Source organism: Nuphar pumila, chromosome 10 (assembly GCF_984573655.1).
Source record: "Nuphar pumila chromosome 10, dmNupPumi1.hap1.1, whole genome shotgun sequence".
NCBI lineage: Eukaryota > Viridiplantae > Streptophyta > Magnoliopsida > Nymphaeales > Nymphaeaceae > Nuphar > Nuphar pumila.
Window position 1 is genome coordinate 9781502 of NC_143258.1, and position 15481 is coordinate 9796982.

At 39.3% G+C, this 15481-nt stretch overlaps 1 protein-coding gene across 1 annotated transcript in view; it reads left to right on the plus strand.

The window, feature by feature from the left end:
• LOC149823462 (uncharacterized) overlaps nt 1–11685 on the plus strand; it is a 54626-nt gene extending 42941 nt beyond the window's left edge. The window contains exon 3 of the mRNA XM_090018850.1: nt 11220–11685. The gene's annotated coding sequence lies outside the window, so the exon portion shown is untranslated. The remainder of the gene's footprint in view (nt 1–11219) is intronic.
• Nucleotides 11686–15481: the final 3796 nt, after the last annotated feature.

The following is a 15481-nucleotide window of genomic DNA, read 5'->3' on the forward strand; positions in this document are numbered from 1 at the left end:
CAGGGTTTGTGACAAACCGAGTCGGTGCGTCAGATATTCATTTGCACCAGACTTAATTGCGTGTGCACGACTTCTTGTAGTGCGCCTGACAAGTGCACCAACCAACGCAGGTCACGCACCGCCACGTGCGCGGCTTCTTGTAGTGCGTTTGACAAGTGTGCCAACCCGAGCAGACCACACATCGCCACACGATCGTGTGCACAACCGCGGTGCGTTTGACGCACAACACTCAGCTAGCGCCCGTGCGCCTGCTGCGACTACATTCGAGTAGACTCACTGTGCAACAACAATGCTCAGAATTGATGCCTAACTAAGTCTTGTACTATGGGTTTGCAAACTTGTGAAGATAATTGTACTCCTAGCTTAAGGCTAGAGGAAACCCACCAACAACCTTGTATTTTTTATTCTTTCTAGCTTAGGGCTGGTTTGCACACTATTACACACAAGTGACACCCCTCATTCGCTTTAGGGCGCAAGAGGAGCTTAGGCGCTTGGGGTTTATTTTTTATCATCAGTTTGTGCGTCAAGAGGTTGAGGATCTTCCTAAAGATCCTAAGCCTTCAAAAATAGATCCTAAAAATATGATCCCACCAAGCGGTATCTAAGCCAATGAAGGTGTAAGACTCAATAAAGGGTCTACTTCTCATCATGGGAGTGAGGGCATCTCACGCTTTTTTTTTTATTTAGTTACATGCGGAGGTTACGAGAAAGATGTCTCAAAATGAATATGAGACCAACACATGCATGGATAGGCTGGAAATGTTGACGATGAAACTCACACAAAACGTCAACAATTTTGTGGGGCAATTATATGAGTGGAGTACGCCAAGAAGACCCCAAGAGACCTTGATGGGGCAAATGGAAAGTGAAGATGTATGGAGTCAAGATGTTCCTATTTGGATGACCAATAAGAATCATGTGCAAACAAGGCACAAGGTAAAGATTGAACTTCTATCCTTCAAAGGAGAAAGCCCAAGGGAGTGGCTATTCAAAGCACTCCATTATTTCACATGCCATCAAACTCTTTGTGAGCTAAAAGTGAATGATGCAATAACGCGTTTAGAAGGGAGTGCATTGAGGTGGTATCATTGGTATAAAGTGATGCATGGAAAGCCCAATTGGGAGACTTTACAAGATGCCCTACTTGAGAGGTTTGGGCCAACCATGTTGGTCAATCACAATGTGGCTCTAAAACAATTGAAACAAAAAGGGTCCTTAGATGAATATCAAATCGAGTTTGAGGAGGTTTGCTCTATGCTACCACATGTGGACTAAAGCACTTTGTTTAGCTCTTATGTTGGAGGTTTAAAAGATGGCTTGAGAATTGAAATTTTAGCTTCCAATGTATAAACTACAAGTGAAGCCTACAAGGTTGCTAAACTTTAAAAAAAAAGCAAAAGCTTAGGTAGGCATTTTAAAAGGCTAAACAAAAAAAGGTGTCCAAGTTCACTTGGTTGGTTTCTAAGGATGACAAGAGGGTGGGTCTTCGAAAAACCAAGATTGATTCTCCCAAACATAACTTGAAGAAAAGAGAAAGAAATAAGAGTGCTTTCAGTGTGGGAAAATATGGCATCCGAGTCACAAGTGTCAAACAACAACAACAACAACAACTACGCCTTTATCCCAAAACAATTGGGGTCAGCGATATGAACCAAAAAAAGAAATTCATTTTGGGTCTTCCACATGAATCCTTTTCCTCCAATCATTTCTATCCAATGCCATGTCCTCGGTGAGGTTCAAAGCATTCATATCCTTTCCTATCATCTCCATCCAAGTCTTCCTAGGCCTACCCCGACCTCTTTTAACTAATATATTTTCTCATTTCTCCAACCTTCTAACTGGAGCATCATTAGGCCTTCGCCGAATATGTCCAAACCACCGTAAACGATTCTCTCGCATCTTATTTTCAATGGGTGCAACACCTACCTTCTTACGTATCTCCTCGTTCCGAATCTTATCTTTTATTGTATTTCCACACATCCATCTAAGCATCCGCATCTCAGCTACACTCATTTTTAGTGTGGGAAAACATGGCATCCGAGTCACAAGTGTCAAAGCCTCAAAATCCTTTAAATCGTTGATGATGAGGAGGATAATGAGGAACAAGCCAAAGAAGAGTCATTAGAGAGTGACAATGAAGCATGTATTGATTACCATGCTCTTTCGGGGATAATCGGTCCTCACTCCATGAAGCCTAAAGTTAAGCTCAATGATTATAAAATCCAAGTGCTCATTGACATCGGGGCCACTCATAGTTTTATTCAAGAAGATATGTGGTTATTCAATCCAGATGTAAAATCAAGGAGCATTCGGTATTTCAAGTCATCATTGGAGATGGAGGATGTTTTCAATACCTCCAAGTATGCCAAGATGCACCATTAGTACTCAAACAACCAAATTTCATAGTTGATCTATATCTTCTTCCAATCATGGAAGTAGACGTACTGCTCGGAATGAATTGGTTAAAGGGATTTGGAAAAATGTTATGGATTTTGACACTATGGAGATGGCCTTCAAGGAAGGGGACACATGGGTCACCTTAAGGGCACATAACTCTATAGAAGTGGATGACAAAAAAGCTCTAGCTTTTGACCACTCAATGTGCAACTCTATGTTTGGTTCGAAAGGTAGATAAAATAGAAGAAAAAATCCAAGAAAAACTTCTACATCCGAAAATGACTATAGTGTTAGAAGAATTCCAAGTGTTTTTTCAAGAGCCTAAGAAATTGCCTCAAAAAAGATCTTAAGATCATCATATAGTTATAACAAACAATGTCAAACTCATACGTGTGAGACCTTATCGGCATGACATATTCCAAAAAGAAGCCATAGAGGGCATGATCAAGGAAATGCTTGAAAGCGAAATCATAAGGCCAAGTTCTAGTGTTTTTTCCTCACCGGTTTTATTGGTTAAAAAGAAAGACAACTCTTGGAGATTTTGTATTGACTATAAAGCTGTAAATACAACAACGGTGAAGAACAAACATCCTATACCAGTTATTGCTCAGTGGCTTAACTCGTTGCGGCAGCACCTTATCGTTTGCTACGCCTCTTAGTGCGGTGCTCCACTTAGCAAAACCGACTCTAAGGGAAGCAGTCAACATGGCACACATGGGGGAGGCCACTTCAGCACGTCAACATCAGGCTAGTAGGGACAGTTGGGGATACCGGGCTGGTTTGTGAACTAACTTGGGTGGAAACTGGTTTAGCGGGTTTTGTGTTCTTGCAGCCTATATATACTCAAGACTTTGATTTGTAATCATCTTTTTGGAATAATAAATTGTTGTCCTTCTCTGCCAATTCGCATTTCCTCTCATTGTGAGAATTTAGAGTGTTTGATGCGAACTTAAGTGGAGCACGACAGGGCTTTGCCACAACAAGTTAAGCCACCAGGCAGCTCACATGGCGCCCATGGGCAACACCGTTAGGCAACAAGCTACCTCAACAAAACTGACTCTAAGGGAAGCAGTCAGCATGGCGCACATGGGAGAGGCTACTTCGGCACGTCAACATCAGGCTAGTAGGGACAGTTGGGGAAACCGGGCTGGTTTGTGAACTAACTTAAGTGGAAACTGGTTTGGTGGGTTTTGTGTTCTTGCAACCTATATATACTAAAGGCCCACCATTGCTTTCCTTGCCCTTTGTCCTCAAAGGAATGTCTATTTTCATCATATTTCTCTTTCTCTCCCATTCGTGATAAGACATCTGCCACTTGGTTGTTGGTTCCCTTTTTGTACTCTTAAGTCAAAATCGTAACTTTGAATCTTAACAATCCATCGTTGTTGACTTGTTGTAGTGACCCTTTGCTTAAGAAGAAACCTCAAACTCTTGTGATCCGTTCTTACCACAAATCTTCTTCCTAAGATATATATCCTCAATTTTTCGATTGCTAGAATAATGACCATCATTTCCCTATCATAGGCACTCATAGTATGCACTCTTTTTGAAATTATCTTACTCATAAAAGCTATCGGATGTTCTTCTTCTAAGAGGACTGCTCCCACCCCATAGTCACTCGCGTCGGTCTCCATGACAAATAATTTGGTGAAGTTCGGTATGGCCAACACGGGAGCGCTTGTCATTGCTTTCTTGAGTGCTTCAAAAGCATCTTGAGTCTTAGTAGACCATATGAATGCATTCTTCCTTAATAAAGAAGTGAGAGGAGCTGCAATAGTGCCATAGCTGCAAATAAAGCGCCGATAGTAGCATGTTAGCCCAAGGAACCCTCTCAACATTTTAGGTGTTTTAGGTGTGGGCCATTCCTTCATGTTTTCTATCTTGTTTGGATCCGACATTACCCCCTTCTGAGACTCTATATGTCCTAAGTACATGACTTGTTGGAGCTCAAAATCACACTTAGACCTTTTGGCATATAGTGTATTTTCTCTTAGAATGTTTAATACCTCTTTCACATGTTTGAGATGACTCTCCCAATTCTTGCTATATACAAGAATGTCATCAAACAAGATTAAGACATGCTTTCTCAATAATGGCCGGAAAATATCATTCGTTGTTCTTTGAAAAGTTGCCGACGCATTTGTAAGACCAAAGGTTATGACGAATAACTCATATTGCCCATCATGAGTTTGAAAAGCTGTTTTGAACACATCCTCATCAGCCACACGAATTTGATGATAGCCCACCCTCAAGTCCAACTTAGTGAAGTATTTTTCTCCATCTAGCTCATCTAATAATTCTTCAATAACTGGTATAGGATGTTTGTCATTTACCGTTATTGTATTTAGATCTCTATAGTCAATACAAAATCTCCAAGAGTTGTCTTTTTTTTTAACCAATAAAACCAGTGAGGAAAAAGGACTAAAACTTGGCCTTATGATTCTGCTTTCAAGCATTTCCTTGACCATGCCTTCTATGGCTTCTTTTTGGAATATGGCATGTCGATAAGGTCTCACACTTATGAGTTTGACATTGTTTGTTAGAACTATGTGATGATCTTGAGATCTTTTTGGAGGCAATTTCTTAGGCTCTTGAAAAAACTCTTGGAATTCTTCTAACACTGTCATTTTCGGATGTAGAAGTTTTTCTTGAATTTTTTCTTCTATTTTATCTACCTTTCGAACCAAACATAGAGTTGCACATTGAGTGGTCTTGAAAAGCTTGAGAGCTTTTTTGTCGTCCACTTCTTTGGAGTTGTGTGCCCTTAAGGTGACCCATGTGTCCCCTTCCTTGAAGGCCATCTCCATAGTGTCAAAATCCATAACATTTTTCCAAATCCCTTTAACCAATTCATTTCGAGCGGTACGTCTACTTCCTTGATTGGAAGAAGATATAGATCAACTATGAAATTAGGTTGTTTGAGTACTAATGGTGCATCTTGGCATACTTGGATGTATTGAAAACATCCTCCATCTCCAATGATGACTTGAAATACCGAATGCTCCTTGTTTTTACATCTGGATTGAATAACCACATATCTTCTTGAATAAAACTATGAGTGGCCCCGGTGTCAATGAGCACTTGGATTTTATGATCATTGAGCTTGCCTTCAAGCTTCATGGAGTGAGGACCGATTATCCTTGAAAGAGCATGGTATTCAATACATGCTTTATTGTCACTCTCTAATGACTCTTCTTTGGCTTGTTCCTCATTATCCTCCTCATCATCAACGATTTAAAGGATTTTGAGGCTTTGACACTTATGACTCGGATGTCATGTTTTTCTACACCGAAAGCACTCTCCTTTCTTTCTCTTTTCTTAAAGTTATGTTTGGGAGACATAGTCAATCTTGGTTTTTTGAAAACCCACCATCTTGTCATCCTTAAAAACCAACTTAGTGAACTTGAACACCTCTTTTGGTTTAGCCTTTTAAAATGCCCATCTAAGATTTTGCTTTTCTTCAAAAAGTTTAGCAACCTTGTAGGCTTCACTTGTGGTTTGTAGATTGGAAGCTAAGATTTCAATTCTCAAGTCGTCTTTTAAACCTCCAACATAAGAGCTAAACAAAGTGCTTTGGTCCACATGTGGTAGCATAGAGCAAACCTCCTCAAAGTCGGTTTGATATTCAGCTAAGAATTTTTTTTTGTTTCAATTGTTTTAGAGCCACATTGTGATTGACCAACATGGTTAGCCCAAACCTCTCAAGTAGAGCATTTTGAAAAATCTCCCAATTGGGCTTTCCATGCATCATTTCATACCAATGATACCACCTCAATGCACTCCCTTCTAAACAAGCTATTGCATCATTTACTTTTAGCTCACAAGGAGTTTGATGGCATGTGAAATAATGGAGTGCCTTGAATAGCCACTCCCTTGGGCTTTTTCCTTTGAAGGATGAATGTTTTACCTTGTGCATTCTTTGCACATGATTCTTATTGGTCATCCAAGTAGAAACATCTTGACTCCATACATCTTCACTTTTGATTTGCCCCATTATGGTCTCTTGGGGTCTTCTTGGCATACTCCACTCATGTGCTTGCCCCACAAAATTGTTGACGTTTTGTGTGAGTTGCATCGTCAACGTTTTCAGCCTATCCATGCATGTGTTGGTCTCATATTCATTTTGAGACATCTTTCTCATAACCTCCGCATGTGACTCCATAAAAAAGGTGTGTGAGATTCGCTCACTCCCTTGGTGAGAAGTAGACCCTTTATTGACTCTTACGCCTTCATCGGCTTTGATACCACTTGGTGAAACCATAATTTTAGGATTCATTTTTGAAGGCTTAGGATCTTTAGAAAGATCCTCAACCTCTTGACACGCGTATGAATGATAAAAAATAAACCCCAAGCATCTAAGCTCCTCTTGCGCCCTAGAGTGGGTAAGGGGTGCCACTTATGTGCGATAGTGTGCAAACCAGGCCTAAGCTGAAAAAAATAAAAAATACAAGTCTGTTGGGGGGTTTCGTCTAGCCTTAAGCTAGGAGTACAAGTATCTTCACGAGTTTGCAAACTCGTAGTACAAGCTTTGGTTAGGCCTCAATTTTGAGCATTGTTGCTGCACAGTGAGTCTACTCGGTTGTAGCCGCAGCAGGCACATAGGCGCTAGTTGAGCGTTGCACGTCAAACGCAACGTGGTTGCGTACACAATCGTGCGGCAGTGTGTGGCCTGCGCGGGTTGGCGCACTTGTCAGACGCACTACAAGAAGCCACACACGTGGCAGGCGCTGGTTGGCACACTTGTCAGGCGCACTACAAGAAGCCGTGCACGCGCAATTAAGTCCAATGCAGATGAATGCCTAACACACCGATTCAGTTTGTCACAATCCCTGCTAAGAGAGGCTTCTTCAGTTGTTATAGCAAGAACTCGATCTTGGTCCTGTGGTAAATCTTGAAATGGTTGTAGCACTGTCTGCAGCGTCAATGCGCCTTGCACATTCGTGAGACAAAAACCTCCCTTCAAAGTTGGCAAGCACAGGGAGACCCCGCAGTCGCACGCCGACTATTGTGGTTTCAATGCATGCACCAATCCTCTCACCACGAGTTGATTATCCCAACACACCAAGAAGATGAAGACACATGCGTGAGCGAATTGTAATCTAGTGCAATGGATGAACGGTAAAAGAGGTCAAGCACTCACCGGGTCGTCGGATGAGCACTATGCTCTTGACACTCTTTTGCAGCTATGGAGATGATGGTAGAACCGCAATGGAAGACACACTTCAAGAGACTCTTCCTCACAATTGTGCTCGTCCACGTTTCTCCTACGTTCGCCGGTTATGCGATGGGTTGGCTGAGGACGCTGCCTAGCCGCCATCCTTTTCCAAGTTGGCCAACACATGGTTGGTCTCCTTGATCCAAGAGATTTGGTTTACCAAACACTCCAAATTCTCACAATGAGAAGAAATGGCAATTGGCAGAGAAACTCAACAATTTATTATTCCAAAAAGATGAATACAAATCAAAGCCTTTAGTATATATAGGTTGCAAGAACACAAAAACCGCCAAACTAGTTTCCATCCAAGTTAGTTCACAAACCAGCCCGGTTTCCCCAATTGTCCCTACCAGCCTGATGTTGACGTGCTGAAGTGGCCTCCCCATGTGCGCCATGCTAACTGCTTTCCTTAGAGTAAGTTTTGCTGAGGTGGCTTGTTACTTAACAGTTCTGCCCGTGTGCACCATGTCAGCTGCCCTGTGGCTTAACTCGTTGTGACAGCGCCCTGTCGGTTGCTGCACCCCTTATTGCCGTGCTCCACTTAGGTTCACATCAGCCCACCACTGCTTTCCTTACTCTTTGTCCTCAAGGTAATGTCTATTTTTCATCATATTTCTCTTCCTCTTTCATTCGTGATAAGACATCTGCGACGTGGTTGTTGGTTCCCTTTTTGTATTCTAAGTCAAAATTGTAACTTTGAAGCTTCACAATCCATCGTTGTTAACTTGTTGGTGTGACCCTTTGCTTAAGAAGAAACCTCAAACTCTTGTGATCTATTCTTACCACAAATCTTCTTCCTAAGATATATCGCTTCCATTTTTCGATTGCTAGAACAATGGCCAGCATTTCCCTATCATAGGTACTCATCGTGTGCACTTTTTTTGGAATTGCCTTACTCATAAAAGCTATCAGATGTTCTTGTAGGAGGACCACTCCCACCCCATAGTCACTCGCGTCGGTCTTCATGACAAATAATTTGGCAAAGTTCAGTATGGCCAACAGGGGAGTGCTTGTCATTGCTTTCTTGAGTGCTTCAAAAGCATCTTGAGCCTTAGTAAACCATATGAAGGCATTCTTCCTTAATAAAGAAGTGTGAGGAGTTGCAATAGTGCCATAGCTGCGAATAAAGTGTCGATAGTAGCCTGTTAGCCCAAGGAACCCTCTTAACATTTTAGGTGTTTTAGGCGTGGGCCATTCCTTCATGTTTTCTATCTTATCTGAATCCGACATTACCCCCTTGTGAGACACTATATGTTTTAAGTACATAACTTGTTGGAGCCCAAAATCACACTTAGACCTTTTGGTATATAGTGTATTTTCTCTTAGAATGTTTAATACCTCTCACATGTTTGAGATGACTTGCCCAATTTTTACTATATACAAGAATATCATCAAAGAAGACTAAGACATGCTTTCTCAATAATGGCCGGAAAATATCATTCGTTGTTCTTTGAAAAGTTGCCGACGCATTTGTAAGACCAAAGGTTATGACGAATAACTCATATTGCCCATCATGAGTTCGAAAAACTGTTTTGAACACATCCTCATCAGCCATACGAATGTGATGATAGCCCACACTCAAGTCCAACTTAGTGAAGTATTTTTCTCCATCTAGCTCATCTAATAATTCTTCAATAAATGGTATAGGGATGTTTGTCCTTTACCGTTATTGTATTTAGAGCTCTATAGTCCATACAAAATCTTCAAGAGTTGTCTTTCTTTTTAACCAATAAAACCGATGAAGAAAAATGATTAGAACTTTCTAGGATTTCCTTGACCATGTCTTCTATGGCTTCTTTTTGGGATATGGCATGCCGATATGGTCTCACACGTATGGGTTTGACATTGTTTGTTAGAACTATGTGATAATCTTGAGATCTTTTGGGGGGCAATTCTTTAGGCTCTTGGAAAACCTCTTGGAATTCTTCTAACACCATAGCCATTTTCGGATGTAGAAGTTCTTCTTGGATTTTTTCTTTTAAGTTATCTATCTTTTGAACCAAACATAAGGCTTCACATTGAGTGGTCGTGAAAAGCTTGAGCGCTTCTTTGTCGTCCACTTATTTGGAGTTGTATGCCTTTAAGGTGACCCATGCGTCCCCTTCCTTAAAGGCCATCTCTATAGTGTCAAAATCTCATGACATTTTTCTAAGTCTTTTTAACCAACTCATTTCGAGTACTACATGTACTCTCTTAATTGGAAGAAGATATAGATCATCTATGAAATTGGCTTGTTTGAGTACTAATGGTGCATCTTGGCATACTTGGAGGCATTGCAAACACTCTCGATCCCCAATGATAACTTAATACCGGATGCTCCTTGATTTTACATCCGGATTGAATAGCCACCTCTTCTTTAATAAAACTATGAGTGGCACCGGTGTCCACCTCACTAACTTTACGCACATATAAAGTGTAAAGTTAGTGAGGTGCACGCCTTAGGTTGAGGCGTGGCGAGGTGCGCCTCAACCTGAGGCATGTGGCTCATTTTTTACAAGTCAAATAAGGGTCAAAATCGCCATTTGACAAAAAAGGGGAAGGCACCGATTGATTAGGGCCTCCTCCTCTTGTCTTTCACTCTCATCTCTCTCTCTCTCTCTCTCTCTCTCTCTCTCTCTCTCTCTCTCTCTCTCTGCCGAAAAGGTGGCATCACCCTCTCTCGGTAAGTCTCTCTCTCTCTCTCTCTCTCTCTGCCGAAAAGGTGGCATCACCCTCCCTCTCTCGGTAAGTCTCTCTCTCCCTCTCTATGTTTCTCCTTCACTCTCTCTGTCTTTCTCCTTCCCTCCCTCTCGCTCTCCCTCTCTCTCTCTCTCTCTCTCTCTCTCTCTCTCTCTCGTTGTCTCCCTCTCTCTTTGTATCTCCCTCTCTCGTCTCCCTCCCACATTGTCTCCCTCTCTCTCTCTCTCTCTCTCGCTATCTCCCTCTCTATCGGTCTCCCTTTCTCTCTTTGTCTCACCCTTTCTCGCTCTCCCTCTCTCTCCGTCTCCCCCTCTTGCTGTCTCCCTCTCTCTCTCTCTCTCTCACCCTGTGAGTTTTATCTGATCAATTTGACCCCATAGATGTGTTCAACATGGTATTTTTAGGAAATCACAATTTGAATCAAGCTGTAATGATGTAAAAACATGATTTTTTCAATTGTGAAATGTTGGTATGTTGCATTTCTCTTATTTATTAATTTTATTTATATTTTTACATATTTTTGAAGGATTTTTTAAAGTTTTTTTTTTTTAATTTGAGGCTGACTCTTTACGCCTCGCTTCAGTCTTTGGTGGAGCACTAAGCTACACGTCAACGCTTTTCACAACATTGGTTGAAATTGAGCCGTTCAGCTAACTTGAGAATTGGTGCCCATCTGTATCTTAGTCTGGCTGTTGGCCATATCTGTTCACTATTATTGCTCTGCTTTGCTATTCTTCCATCTATGTTGAATGATTAATCTTTACCAGAATGATGTTTTCAATATATTAGTTATATGTGTTTGTAAAAAATGGGATGAGGGATGATTTACTCCTCTTGATACGTCATTCAACGTTGGGTTCAACTCTGAGGCTGAGCATCAAGATGTCTTGTATTTACTAACCGTTTATAATGTTGTACTTTACTGCAGGGAGTCTGAGTTTACCTCAAAACGATATGGTTCACGTTGAAGCGTGATATGTATATCAAAGTCAAGTGTCATTTTATTTATATATTCTTTTACAGAGAAATTGTAAAATAGCAAGTGGGCACTTGTAGAGGCCATCTTTTATCTCTCTACTTTGCATTCGAGATTCTAACGATCAATGGATGATGGAAGAGGAAATGGGCACGAAATTTGTGAAGAGGAAGATTATCCTAAAGAAAAAAAGAAGTCTCTCTCTCAATTTTTGCTAGGAGAGGATGTATCCTGTGAAGTTTGGAAATTCGTTTCCCAGGTTGGAAATTTGGCCCGCATGGCATACCTCGTTGGTTGTGGTCCTTGTGTATCTCGTTGGATGTTTTGCTTCATGATTCTACGAGTGTTTCTTGTCATAATCGAGAATTTAACGGTCCCTTTTTAGGCTTGTGAATAATAATATAAACCTAGTTTATATGCACCATATGGGCCATGGCTGATGGTTTCAGGCCTACATGAATTATTCCTTTTCTGTTTTCTAGTCAAGCTGGGTGATGCTCCCTAGTCTGATTTCCCTGGTTTAAGATTGTGAACTCGTGACCGGGGCAACTATCTTGTTAGACACCTTTCCTTTTATTATTCTTGTTTTTTTTTTTTTGGGGGGGGGGGGGGGGCTAGGCCAAGGGAAAGACCTCTCGAGTCATGGAGCACACGTTGACAGGTTTCCAGTGGGTAAAACACTTGCGGTTCCTTTTTCCCAGTGCACTCCTAGGAATATTAATGAATCAGATTTTATTTGATATCCGACTGAATTTGATTATGTTTAGTTGCATTGGCTCAGCCAAAACCATCTCTGACTATCATTGGATACATACATGTTTTGATCTTTTTTTACTGAGTCTGACAAATATTTGAATTTAGTGGATATCCAAATCTGTTCACATGTGAAAAACTGAATCCGGTATGAGCTTTTCACCATCTGATTCCAAATCCGAATTTGAAACCCCTTTAGCCAGCATCTGATTAGCCAAATATGATGTTGTCCACATCCTAAAAGGAACTGTATACATCCCAAACTCTGACCTTGCAGCAAGGAATGCTGCCTGTGGAATTTTAAATTTGTGGCATCTGTTCAACTAATTGCCCCTACCATTTGAACGAAGCCCTTGTGGTATGGTATGATTCGTTGTGGTTATTAACTGCTATAACCGTCTCTTTCAAGGAACATGAATTGTGTATAACGACCCAGTTAAAGAGTAAGTCAAGTCAACCTGCGGTTGTTGCCTCTTTTCTTGCCATAAGAATAAAACTTCGTGACAAATGAAATTATTTCCAACAAAAAGAAAGTGCTTAAACAGTGGTGGAGCCAGAAGTTTTTTGTTGGGTGGGCAGACTTCTGGTCTTGGGGACAATGCTATGGTCTTGAAGGACGATCCATTTATTTGGACCAGTGGCGGAGCCAAAAAAAAAATCGTTGGAGGAACAATCGTTCGTGGAGAGATAAAACTTAAATAAGCCTTTGAATTAAAATAACAATTGTTACAAACACAAACAACTAAATTGATGAACATAATACGATAAAACTTTAAATTGCACTTTTAAACTAAAATAAAAATTGTTCACTTAAGAAATACAAACAATTAAATTTATGAAAATTTTACAATTGACATCTTCTATTTTTTCATATTTTAAAAACAATTCATAATTGCATCATCATTGATGCTATCAAATGTTTCCTTCTCTATGTAATTAACTAAAGCATCATTGATCCATTCATCTCCTATTTTATTACGTGGACTTTTGATATTGTTCATAGCTGAAAATGTTCTTTCAACACTTGTTGCAACTGGCAAAGTTAATGTCAACTTAATCAATAGATACACATGAGAAAATACAATGTGCTTTTGAGTTGCTACCATCATCTCTGCTAGCTCTGCTAAAGTTTTTAAACTTTAAAACTGATCATTGTTTCGCATTTTTGCAATATATATATCCAATTGATTTTCAAGTATAATTATGTTTACTCTAAAAAAGTCCTTAGGGTAAAGATTAGCAAGACGAATCAACTTATTTTTATCAAAAGCAGAAAAAAAATTCTTTGGACTCAAGCATGCCATTGAAAGGAGGAGCTTCAGTGAAACGATCATTCAACTCTGGAAGTTGCAAATCAATAATAGCATAAAACACATCAATACGATAATGATGCAATGTGGTGATCTTTTCAACCTTACGCCTTGGTCGTCCTTGAGGTTTATATGAGTCCCCTAGATCAGGAATCAGAATATCAAATCTCTTACAAAATATGGATACTTTGTTTATGAGAGAGTCCCATCCATTGTCTCTCAGACCTTGAAGGCACTATTTTGATGTAGTGACTAAACTCATAGCATTCACAATGTCTTGATCTTTTCACTGAAGTGCTTGTGAAAGGTCATCAGTTATTTTTAAAACTTTACATTTCAAATGTAAGCAAAAAACAAATTCAAAATCTTGCAACTGATATAAAATAATTGCATCTGAACCTTTTCCTGAATATGTATCTTTTGCAATGAAATCTAACACTTGAATAACAAAAGAATACAGAGTAAATTAACTAAAGCATCGTAATGAGAACCCCATCGAGTATCACTAGGTTGTTTGAAACTTATTTCTTGATTTAATCCTCATCATGTTTCAAGTTCACCTGATGCAAGTGCTTCAGCAATTCGCATAAATTCTGCTTCTCAAATAAACTTCGATCTCTTGCATGAAGTGGAGAAAAAAGTTGACAACCTACCTAATATATTGAAAAACACATCAAGCAATGATTATTTTTTAGCAATACCAACTAATGCCAATTAAAGTTGATATGCAAAACAATGAATATAATATGCAAATGCATTTTCATATAATATAAGATTTTTCAATCCATTAAACTCCCCTCATATTACTTGCTCCATCATAACCCTGTCCACGCAAACTTGATATGCTTAATTTATTCTTACAAAATTCTTCTTTAACTGCTTGTTTGAGTGACATAGAACTTGTTTTAAGAACATGCACAAGAGTAAGAAATCACTCAACCACTCGACCTTTTTCATTAACAAACCGTAAAACAATAGTCATTTGTTCTTTAGTTTATACATCACGAGAATCATCAAGTAAAATAGAAAAAAAAGTATCTCCAAGTTCTATGATAATAGAATTTGTGGTTTGTATAGCAGCAACATTGACAATATCCTTTTGTATATCAGGAGATATTAATTTGTTATTTTCTGGAGCACTTTTCAATACAACTTTATTTATGTCATCATTGATCTTTACAAATATCTTCAACAACTCAATAAAATTTCCTCTATTAAGAGATTCTTCAGCTTCATCATGCCCTCGAAATGTCAATCATTGACTTAATAAGTATCTGATTACATTAACAGTTGCCCAAAGGCGAAGTCTATATTCATCTTTTTGTCAAACACTTTATTTATAAAGTATAGCATCAATATGTTGTTTTTATTGCATTAAATTTTGACACCTCATTCGTGCTGAATTGTGAAAACTCCTAGAGCTTCCAACATGTTTATCAAACCTCTTCTTGCCTTTATAGTTATCAAATCTTTCATATATGAATGCCTCTGCACTAATCTTCTTTGTGATTTTTGGCCTGAAAAGATAACACTGCAAACAATATGCTTTATGCTTACTTGTACTATACTCCAACTAATCCTTATACTCATCATACCAAGCTGGAATTATAACGCCCCAACTTTCTTATGGTAAAAATTTTGGATTTTTTTTTAAACAACGAAAATGAGAAAGACAAAGAGTTGGGTGCATTACAGATAAGACATAGAGAAATGCTAAATTAAATCCATTCATCCATTTAAAATATCCATTACATCAAAATAACAGTAACTACACTGATCAGAGTCTAACATAACCAAAACACTGAATAAAGGAGATCTCTTGACCCATTCCAGAATGACGCTCTGATGCTCTAATTTACTCGTTACCTATAAAATATTTAAAGCAGAAGGGTCAAACTCCCCGGTCTGCGTAAGAAGCATTATATTTATATGTTGTGCTCGGTGTCCTGTGTACCAATATGTGCAATATTTTAATGTTATAACTAGCATGTAATTTGCACTATTCTAAGAAAACTGAACATGCTTTCTACTTCATGACACAATATAGAGGTAACTGGACTATAGGTGAATCTGTTCATATTAGTATGATTTTTAGTTCTACAAGTACTACAAATTTTATATCATTAATTTCTCAACACCTCAGGAATAAGT